The 11,412-nt window shown below is 51.9% G+C and overlaps 2 pseudogenes; both read right to left on the bottom strand.

The window, feature by feature from the left end:
- Window positions 1-988: 988 nt before the first annotated feature.
- On the bottom strand, window positions 989-1,925 carry LOC136116192 (olfactory receptor 14A16-like; annotated as a pseudogene).
- Window positions 1,926-5,304: 3,379 nt separating this feature from the next.
- On the bottom strand, window positions 5,305-10,967 carry LOC136116154 (olfactory receptor 14J1-like; annotated as a pseudogene).
- Between the last annotated feature and the right edge of the window lie 445 nt (window positions 10,968-11,412).

Genomic DNA, 11,412 nt, shown 5'->3' with positions numbered 1-11,412 from the left:
TAATGGTTTTACACAGTGATCTTGAGGGTCTCCTTCAACCTAAATGATTCTATGATCTCATTGGGATGAGAAACATGGTGAGGCAGCTCACCCAGATGGAGTGCTGATATGGATGGATGGATGGATGGATGGATGGATGGATGGATGGACTGGGACAGAGAAGAGGATCATCCTCCCTATCAACCCAAGGGCCGGGGCCAGCCATGGCATGATGGAAGCAAGGCCAGTTCCCCTTTGTCCCCTGCTCTTGTTTTCAAGAGATCCTTTACCCCCATTGCTGGCAGCCCTCCTGTGCCAGCCCCTCTCACCAGCACAAGACTCCTGGCCAGGAACTCTTCATGCTGCTCCTGCTACTGCAGTGACAGAGCAGCCTGCCCTGAGCTGGGAATGCAGAAATAGGTTTCTGTGGGTCATTTATTCCCCTGTTGAAGCACAGAGCACGGGGATCAGGCTGTGGTGCCTGAAAACCACAGTGAGACAGTCCAAGGCAGATCACTGAAGGTCCTTCACCATCTCCAGGAACACTGGGCACCCACAGATGGACAATCAAACCAGAACCGTGACATCGCATGTTGCCCCATGTCCTCCCCTGAGCCCATGAAAAACACAAGTACAGCAGCATGGCCTTGTGGGGGAAATTTATTCAGGATGACCAGAGCTTCAGAAGAGGAGCCCAAGCTCCAAATACTGAAACTGAGGAAATCCCCTTCTAAGGAGTGTTTCAAAAATCTGGTCCAAATTTCAGAGACAGAGTGATTTCAAAATGGGTCTGTCCTGTTGAAACACCCTGTATAAAAGACATGTGACATAGGACACCAGCTGTACCAGGGTCCCAGAAACAGGTAGACAGGCCTCTGAGTTGTGGCTCCGGAGAAGTTTCATGGACGAAGAACTTCCTTGACAAACATGGTTATCACAGATAAAATGCTCAATGCACAGAAGGTTCCTGAGATGAACTGGAAATCAGTTCTGAAGAGACACAGGTAACTTATTGTTGCTGACAGAAAAAAGAATGAATCGGCTTCTTCAGTGCTACTTTCAGCTCCTGATTCCTCATGCTGTAGATGAGGGGGTTCACTGCTGGAGGCACCACCGAGTACAGAACAGACACCACCAGATCCAGGGATGAGGAAGAGATGGAGGGGGGCTTCAGGTTGGCAAACACGCCAGTGCTGAACAAACAGGGAGATCACGGCCAGGTGAGGGAGGCAGGTGGAAAAGGCTTTGTGCCGTCCCTGCTCAGAGGGGATCCTCAGCACGGCCCTGAAGATCTGCACATAGGACACCACAATGAAAACAAAACACCCAAATATTAAACAGACACTAACCACAATAAGCCCAACTTCCCTGAGGTAGGAGTGTGAGCAGGAGAGCTTGAGGATCTGGGGAACTTCACAGAAGAACTGGTCCAGGGCATTGCCCTTGCACAGTGGCAGTGAAAATGTATTGGCCGTGTGCAGCAGAGCATTGAGAAACCCAGTGGCCCAGGCAGCTGCTGCCATGTGGACACAAGCTCTGCTGCCCAGGAGGGTCCCGTAGTGCAGGGGTTTGCAGATGGCAACGTAGCGGTCATAGGACATGACAGTGAGAAGACAATACTCTCCTGAAACAAAAAAGACAAACAGAAAGACTTGGGTAACACATCCCAAGTATGAGATGTTCCTGGTGTCCCAGAGGGAACTGGCCATGGATCTGGGGACAGTGATGGAGATGGAGCCCAGTTCGAGGAGGGAGAGGTTGAGCAGGAAGAAGTACATAGGGGTGTGGAGGTGCTGGTCCCAGGCTATGGTGGTGATGATGAGGCCGTTGCCCAGGAGGGCAGCCAGGTAGATGCCCAGGAAGAGCCAGAAGTGTAAGAGCTGCAGCTCCCGTGTGTCTGTGAACGCCAGGAGGAGGAACTGGGTGATGGAGCTGCTGTTGGACATTTGCTGCCCGTGAGCATGAGGACCTGTGCAAGGAGCAAAAGACAGTGATGGTTTAGATGAGACTTTTCTGGGAAAAAACAAAGCCATTTCCAAACACCCTCCCAGAAAGAGACACTTCTATTTTTCAGGAGAACGTCCTGGCTGGAGCCCTCGTCGGTGCTTGATGAGTGTGCAATGAAGAGCAGGGTCTCTGACCAGGGGCTCTTGAGGAGTCAGACTGACCCTGTGTGATTGGGTAGGCAGGGACCAGTCCTGGGGTTCAGCTGTGTCAGATGGAACCGCTCCTGGTGCAGAAGGGACTGTCAGCATCTGTACCTCCAGGTCTGAGAAACTGAGTTTGAGAGCTTTGGTGTTTCTCCTTCTGCCCTCCAACCCTGGGGAGCGTTCTTGGGTGTCATAAAGCCTCAGCATTTCTGGTGTACTCAGGGAGAACAGAGCGAGTCCTGCGAGACCAGAGGATGCCTGTGGGTCAGTGCAGAGTGAGGGCAGCTGCTCTGTCCCTCTGTCCTGCTCCAGCTGCCCTGGGCTGGCACCTTTCTGAGATGGAGCCGGATCACACTCCCATGTTACCCTGAAAAGCCACCAGGCACTGCTGAGAACAGAGGGATCCATCTCACACCATGACATGTCTCACCGTTTCCTAAGGTCTCAGCACCCCACATTTAGTCCAGGACACGCACGACTTCTTTTCACAAAGCAAACAGCATTTTCTCTGTTGCTTCATTTCTGTGCTTCTACATGGGGATTCAGATAACACACAAATTCTGTAGGACAGGTTGGCATGTGACTCTGCAGCTGAAACTCCCATCCCCAGAGAGCCTGACAGCAAGAACAAGATCCCAACAGCAGTGACCCAGAGCAGGGGAGCAAGAAGGACAATGCGGTGAGGGTGGGTGTGAGAGAGGCCAGGGCAGAGGCAGCCGGGCACTCAGACAGCGTCACCCTTCCCCAGCTGTGCAGCCACCTCCCAGACACCAACATTGCCGGGCAGCTGCTCTCAGCCCCCGTGCTCTGCAGAGGAACTGGAGCTCTGGCTGCACAGGAGCTGCTTCATGCCTTGGAGTCCCCGGTCCTGAGGGCAGAGGCTTTGCTGGGTGGGACAGGAGGCCAGGGGGCTGCTCACAGGAGGGATCTGCACTGCAGGGGATCACGGGGACTTTTCTGTGTTCTCCCTCCCATAACAATTCGAGGTTCAGTTTCCTCTCATTTCTGATCATTTCCCTGCTGCCTGGAGATTCTCCCCCTGGGAGGTGTTTCCCTGTCCATGTCTCTTCCCTGTCAGTGCTCACAGACCCCATCCCACCCTCTGTGCCCTCCCCCTGGCCCTACAGATCCTGCCTGTTCACAGGGCACTGCCTGGGGGCATCTTCCTGTTTGCAGATTGGAAAACAGGACAGGTCAGATTGAGGCTGAGGGGTCCAGCCAGGTGATGCAGGTGCTGTGCACAGGCAGAGGGGTGGTGAAGGGATGTTACGAGCCTTCTGGCAGATGTACTGATCACTCAGAGTTGCAGTTCAGGAGTCTCAGTGACTTGTTTAAGCATGAGAGCTCATTTTCATTTTATCCTTTCCTGCACCCCTTGGGAGAGGAAACTGAAAAGACAGGCTCAGGAAAGCTCCTTATCTGTCTGGTAATCCTTGCATTGATCTTCTCCTTGAGGCATCCCCCTGGAAAAATCCTGGGGGTTATCTGGAGCTGTGAGCAGCCCTGACCCACACAGCACCCTCTCCACAGCAGAAGCATCTTTTCTGCCCTAATAGGGTTTTATCCTTCCACTCACATCTTCTCCCATCCTTGTTGTTGTTATCTCCCCGGGCAGGCTGAGCGCTGACCCTGGCACACGGCAGAGTCCCTGCCCCGGCACAGCCCTAGGGGCAGGGACCCTGCTCTGCAGGACAGCCCTGGGCCCCCCTGGGAGCTCCCCCTGCAGTCACCCTCTGGAGAAGCTGCAGTCATGCCCTTTCCCATTGATGGTGCAGCAGGGAAGCCCTGCTCTGGACAATTTTCTTCTCCTCTACGTGAGAAATACTGTGTAAGAGACCTGACAGATCCGGTAATACAGGATGTGCCACCTTTAGGAGATACCACCAGGAAATGCAGCTGCATTGTCCTACAGCCAAAGACTTACCGTGTTAAGACTGTGAAGATTTGTCTCTCAATGAGCCCTCAGCAACCTACAACCCTACATTGCGTTTTCCCTCTCTCTGCCTGGCTCCTGTGCCCTCGGTGCTGCAGGCAGAGCCCTCAGCCCTGCTGCGCTGTGCAGAGGAGCTGCTCCTGGGCAGACCTGTCTCTCTGCAGTGCTGCCGCTTGCCAGGAGCTCCCTTGGTCCCAGCTTAGCAACAGAGGAGCATCCCATGATGTCCCTTTCTCTGTCCTCTCTGGGCTCCCTCCCGGTGCCCCTGGAGCTCTGGGGGAACCTGCTGTGAAACAGGCTCAAGTCAGCACTGATTTCCTTGTCTCAGCTAAGGAGAGACACTTTTTTTCCCGCAGAATCATTTCTCTCATTCGAAAAATTTTACGGTCCAGGAATCAGCTTTTCACTGTCCCGTCTTTGGACATGACGACCAGACAGGGGCACAAAATGATCTAATTTGCCTTTTCTGAGGGAGGGGATTCTACCCCCATTCCATGTCTGCAGTCCTCAGCTACCCCCACACACAACACAAACCCACAGGAGATGGATTCCTCTGGCCTCAGTTCAGGTGCACACGCAATAGACACTGACATGTGAGCTCCTTGTTTCAGCTCCCGTGCTAATGAATGGAGGCAGAGGTCAAGACTGATGTGCTGAGATGCAAAGACGAGGTGACTTGTGAAGTGCCAGAGGTGATGCACAATACCTGGAGCTGGCTGCAAGCTGAGTGGAGCAATGCGGAGAGGAGAGGCAGCATCTGGGGGCAACTTCTTGTAGGCCGGTGGGGAATCCCTTTGGCCAATAGAACTGACATCAGATAGCCACTTTTAGGATGAAAGAATCTTTATTTCTTATGTTTGGGGCAGCCTATGCCGGCATTTATTTGATGAGTGGAGTCTGGAACCACGGACAGAGCTAAGTTTCTCTCCGTCTTTTCCATCAGCTGGGTTGACTCCAGCTCCTTTGACTGTAATGGCAGAAGTGTCATGAACATCCCCACATTGTCTGATCATACTCAGGGAAGTTGTTCCTTCTATTGCCAATTACAGACCTGCAGTGTTACGTGAGGTGCCAAGGCTCTCGCACACCCCTCCTGCATTGGGCAGGGACAGCGATGGTTCTGTACGGGACAGCCATCCCCGTTCACACTGATGTGTGACCGACACCCCGGACAGCACTGCAGACAGACTCGGTGTCTTTGTGAAACAAACTGGTTGCCACCACGGGAGTGTGGCATGTCCGTCATTTCTCTATCTAGTACATGTAAGGCGGTCCATGAATAGGAAGCAAACTACACTGGAGTCTCCACGTATGCGTCTACGCTGTAAAACTTCTGTTTTTTCTCTCCACCACCCTTCACTCACCCCCTTGACGATACAGCTGAGGAACGGACCAACACTTTTCATAGTGGGTCTGTCAGCAGCACCTTGTCAGTCATGGAGATCACCTTCATGTCCATCAAGGCCCTCCAGGGCAGCAGAGACACCACTGCCAGGTCTGCACTTCCCAGCCCTGTTTCCCTCTGACCTTGGGGACAGCAGGGTTTGCTCACTCTCTTGACATTCAGTTTCAGCTTTATGTTTTTCTCTACCAGTCACTCTGTCTCTTCTATGAAGGAAACTTTTGCACACATGGGGACTTGGATTAGAAACACCAAATCATAGAATTATTTTGGTTGGAAGAGACAATCAAGATCTTTGAATCCAACCATAACCCAACTGTAGCATTAAACCATGTCCCTGAGAACCTCATCTAAAAGTCTTTTAAACCCCTCCAGGGGTGGTGACTCCACCACTGCCCTGGGCAGCCTGTTCCACTGCCTCACAACCCTTCCCATGAAGAAATGTTTCCTAATGTCTGACCTGAACCTTCCCCGGCACAACTTAAGGCCATTTTATCTCATCATATCACTTGATATATGGGAGAAGAAACCAAGAGCCTCTATGCTACAATTTGCTTTCAGAGAGCTGTGCAGAGTGAGAAGGTCTCCCCTCAGCCTTCTTTTGTCCAACTAAACTGCTTCAGCTCCCTCCACTGCTCCTCATCAGACTTGCACCCCAGACCCTTCACCAGCTCTGATCCCTTCTCTGAACTCACTCCAGCACCTCATGGTCTTTCTCATAGTGAAGGGCCCAAAACTGAACCCAGGATTCAAGGTTCGGGCTCACCAGTGCCCAGTACAGGGGGTGATCACTTCCTTGGTCCCGCTGGTCACACTATTCCTGATACAAGCCAGGACGCTGGTGGCTTTTTTGGCCACCTGGGCACACACTGTCTCATGTTCAGCCACTGCCCATCAACAGCCCCAGATCTTTTCCACCAAGCAGCTTTCCATCCACTCTTCCATGATCCTGTAGCGTTTATGGGGTTGTTATGACGCAAGTGCAGAACCCAGCACTTGTTCTTGTTGAATCTCATGAAATTGGCCTCAGCCCATTGATCCAGCCAGTCCAGATCCCTTTGTAGAGCCTTCCTACCTGCCAGCAAATCAACACTCCCACCCAGTTTGGTGTCATCTGCAAACTTATTGAGGGTGCACTTGATCTCCTCATCCAGATCGTGAATAAAGAGATTGAATAGAACTGGCCTCAATACTGAGCCCTGGGGACGTCACTCATGACCGGTCCCTAAATGGATTTGGCTCTGTTCACCACAGCTCCAGCCAGTTCTTTACCCATCGTAGATACACCCATCCAGGCAATGAGCTGCAGCTTCTCCAGGAGATGCTGTGGGATAGGGTGTCAAAGGCCTTGCTGAAGTCTAAGGACACAGCATCCACAGCCTTTCCCTTGTCTACTTGATCACCTTGTCATAGAAGGGGATCAGGTTGGTCAAACAGGACCTGCCTTTCATAAACCCGTGTTGACTGGGCCTGATCATATGGTTCTCTTATATGAATCCTGTGATATCACTTGAGATCATCTACTCCACAACCTTGCCCAGCACCAAGGGCAGACTGACGGGTCTGTAGTTCACCAGGTCGCCCTTCCAACTCTTCCTGTAGATGGGTGTTATCATGGCCAACATCCAGTCAACCGGGACCTCCCCAGTTAGCCAGGATTGCTGGTAGATAATGGAAAGTGGCTCAGTGATTACCTGTGCCAGCTCCCTCAGCACCCTTGGGTGTATCCCGTCTGGCCCCATAGAGTCATGGGTGTCCAAGTGGTGCAGCAGGTCACCAACCATTTCTCTTTGGATGATTGGGGTTTCATTCTGCTCCCCATCCCTGTCTTCTGGCTCAGGGGGATGGGGACCTGGAGCACAACTGTTCTGACTGTTAAAGACAAAACAAAGACAAAGAAGGCTTTTAGTACCTCAGCCTTTCCCTCATCTTCTCTCACTATGTTTCCTTCTGTATTCACCATGGGATGGAGATTCTCCTTGGCCCTCCTCTTGTTGCTGATATATTGATAGAAATTGTGGGAGATTTGAGGGATTTCCTTGAAGTTAATGGACATTGTATGGAACTGAAGTGAATAGGCATCTGAGGCCTTTGTATCCAGCAAGAGAGCAAGAGTCGAGCCTTGAGCAAGTGAAGAAGAGTCAGCAAGTCAGCAATTTAGTAGATACTTTTTGCTTAGCACTAGAGCTCGTGCAGATTTGTAAAATCCAATTATTTGTTAGTTTTCGGCGCGTGAACAGTAGCTATTGACCAATTGCAAGCAGCCTTTAGATGTGTGGGTGGCACATGGACAGGTCAAAAAGATACTTAAGGAGAAATGTAACAATAAACGGCTTTGCTTGAATTCACATTGGATTGTGTGGAGTCCGTGACTGTCGCCCTCCCATGTAATTAGTCCTGACACTGTATCCACAGCAGTGTGTACATATTGCCACCCCTTAGATGCGTTAGAGGTGTGATAAAAATCAACCTGACAGGTATGCAAGGCCCACTGACCCCATTTTATCTTTTCCCATGGCCTACATGATGCCTTTAATTGTACCTGAGTACAAGTAGCACAAAGATCCATGCATGTTTTACAAGTCTAAAATAGCAAAGGGGTTTGATTGTGAGCCACGTTCCCTGCACCTCTGGAGATCATCCGGTCCAACTCACCTGCCAAAGCAGGTTCGCCCAGAGTAGATCACACAGGACCATGTCCAGGTGGGTTTGAATGTCTCCAGAGAAGGAGACTCCACATCTGCTCCGGGCACCCTGTTTCAGGGTTCTGTCACCCTCCAAGTAAAGAAGTTTATCCTCATATACAGATGGAACCTTCAGCTTGTGCCTGTTGCCCCTCATCCTATCATTGGGCGCCACTGAAAGGAGTCTGGTCCAACCTTTTGACACCCACCCTTGAGATATTTATAAACATCGACAAGATCCCCTCTCAACTTCTCCAGCTGAACAAACCCCCTCTCTCAGGCTCTCCTCATTAGAAAGATGCTCCAGACCCGTTGTCATCTTTGCAATCCACCACTGCACTTTTTCCAGTAATTCCTTGTCTTTCTTCAACTGGGGAGCCCAGAACTGGACCTAGTACCTCCAGATGCGGCCTCGGCAGGGCAGAACAGAGGGGGAGGATTCACCTCCCTTGACCTGCTGGTCACATTCTTGGCAATGCACCCCAGGTACCATTGGCCTTCTTGGCCACAAGAGCACGTTGTTGACTCATGGTCAACCTGTTATCAACCAGAACTCCCAAGTCCTTCTCCACAGAGCTACCTTCCAGGTCTGCCCCTAACCTGTAGTGGTGCCTGCGGTTATTCCTCCTGAGGTGAAGGACCCTACACTTGCCTTTGCAGAACTTCCTTGGGTTCTCCCCTGTCCAGTCCTCCAACCTGTCCAGGTCTCGCTGGATGCCAGCACAGCTGGTGTGTCAGCCCTTCCTCCCAGTTTGGTGCTCCCACCCTGCACACTCACACACTTCAGCTTTTCACTGGTGTTTCCCTCTCTGGGGCACTTTCCAGCCCAGCCCAGCTTCTCCCCAGCTCTCCCCACCTCCCCGGTCTCACTCCAGCCCAGCCGAGCAGAGAAGCTCCATCTGGACAGGACCTGTAGAATGAAATGGAGGAAACAGAGGTCAGTGACAGTGTCTCTCTGGCTGCCACGCTCAGGCTATCCCGATGACAGGAAGCCTTCAGCTCCCTGTGCCAGCCCCGCTCCCCAGGACAGCACCAAGTCCTGACCCTGGGTCTCTTCAGGCAGCTCCTTCTGCCCCAGGGACAGGGCAGCCTGACCCAAGTTGTCACCCACAGGCAAAGGGTTTCTCTTTCCATGTCTGCACACAAACACTGCCCTGCTCTTCTCCTGGGAGGTCCCATCTCCCCACAGAGCCTTTGCCCAAGGAGAGCATATCCGCACTGGCCTGGCTGCCATTCCTGCACCCTGTCCCCACGCTCCCCACAGCCCTGAACTGGGGGTTTTGCTCTGTAGATCAAGTGGGCTGTGGTGCCCAGGCTGTGGTGACTCTGCGAGGCCATACTGGTCAGGCTGGGAGGCAGCCCCAGCTGATGGTGATCACTGCCACTGACCACCTCCCACACAAGCTCTTGGGAGGTCATGGAGGGTGCTCAGAGGGACCCTGCCTTATTCACCATGTGCGTGGGTGCTGGCCACCAACAAGCAACACCTGAACAACCAGCTCGAAGTCTCTTCTAAGCCACACTGGGACCCTGATCTCCTCGCACTGAGCCTACAGAGAAACAAACCAAACAAAGAGCCTCTTCAGCATCTGTTACTAAAGAATGTTCTTCAAGGAACTTGGGAGGAAGACCTAACCCTTCAGGCACTGTGCTAAGGAGATACCCTTGCTGATGGAGTTGCTGTTCTGAGGCCGGCTCTGTCACACAGGTGCCCACTGCCTGCCATGGTCACAGGACTGACACACAGTACGACTGTGACAAAGCCTGGGGAGCGCTCAGGCCTTACACCAGCACAAGGGCTGAGAAGGAGAGCGGGGAAGTGCAAAGAGAACGACTCTAGAAAGAAGAAGGCTGGTGCTGCCTGGCAGAGCTGCTCTGCTGGGACTGTTTTCTCCATCTTCTCACACAGACATCTTGTATTGAGCTTCACAAAGGTCTCAGAGGAAGGATCTCAGACAAACAATTCATGGAAGGGTCATTTATTTTCTTTAAATACACAGAGAGCACGACTTCTCATTTGCAAGGTCTTTGACTTGATCTATAAAGGTGGACAGATATGTGGGATGAATAATAACATTTCTTTGTTAGCAATATTATCAGAGTTAAAAAAGCAAACCCAAACAAGTCTTTCCCCAACTCCAAAAAATTATCTACAACTACAAAATATAAAAAAGACAGGTTAGACCTGTCATGAGTCGTGTCATGAGTGATATGCAGAACATGGAAAGTTTAACGCCTTTGAAAAGCATCCAGCCATCAGTTTCCTCAGGGCATCCTTGAGCTCCTGGTTCCTCATGCTATAGATGAGGGGGTTCACGGCTGGAGGCACCACGGAGTACAGAACAGACACCACCAGATCCAGTGAAGGGGAAGAGATGGAGGGAGGGTTTCAGGTAGGCAAACATGACAGTGCTGAGGAACAAGGAGACCACGGCCAGGTGAGGGAGGCAGGTGGAAAAGGCTTTGTGCCGTCCCTGCTCAGAGGGGATCCTCAGCACGGCCCTGAAGATCTGCACATAGGACAGCACAATGAACACAAAATATCCAAATGCTACTAATACACTAACCACAATAAGCCCCAGTTCCCTGAGGTAGGAGTGTGAGCAGGAGAGCTTGAGGATCTGGGGGATTTCACAGAAGAACTGGTCCAGGGCATTGCCCTTGCACAGTGGCAGTGAAAATGTATTGGCCGTGTGCAGCAGAGCATTGAGAAACCCAGTGGCCCAGGCAGCTGCTGCCATGTGGACACAAGCTCTGCTGCCCAGGAGGGTCCCGTAGTGCAGGGGTTTGCAGATGGCAACATAGCGGTCGTAGGACATCACTGTGAGAAGATAAAATTCTGCTGAAATGAAAAACAAAAACAGACAGAGTTGGGTAGCACATCCTGTGTAGGAGATGGCCCTGGTGTCCCAGGTGGAACTGGCCATGGACTTTGGGACAATGATGGAGATGGTGCCTAGGTCGAGAAGGGAAAGGTTGAGGAGGAAGAAGTACATGGGGGTGTGGAGGTGCTGGTCCCAGGCTATGGTGGTGATGATGAGGCCGTTGCCCAGGAGGGCAGCCAGGTAGATGCCCAGGAAGAGCCAGAAGTGCAAGAGCTGCAGCTCCCGTGTGTCTGTGAACGCCAGAAGGAGGAACTGGGTGATGGAGCTGCGGTTGGACATTTGCTGCCTGTGAGCATGAGGACCTGTGCAAGGAGGAAAAGACAGTGACAATTTAGGGGAGACTTCTATGAGGAAAATAAACGTGCTGTTTCTCATGGAA

The sequence above is a fragment of the Patagioenas fasciata genome, chromosome 7 (genome assembly GCF_037038585.1).
Source record: "Patagioenas fasciata isolate bPatFas1 chromosome 7, bPatFas1.hap1, whole genome shotgun sequence".
Classification (NCBI taxonomy): domain Eukaryota; kingdom Metazoa; phylum Chordata; class Aves; order Columbiformes; family Columbidae; genus Patagioenas; species Patagioenas fasciata.
The sequence above is the reverse complement of the archived record's forward strand: the minus strand, read 5'-3'. Positions and strand labels throughout refer to the sequence as shown.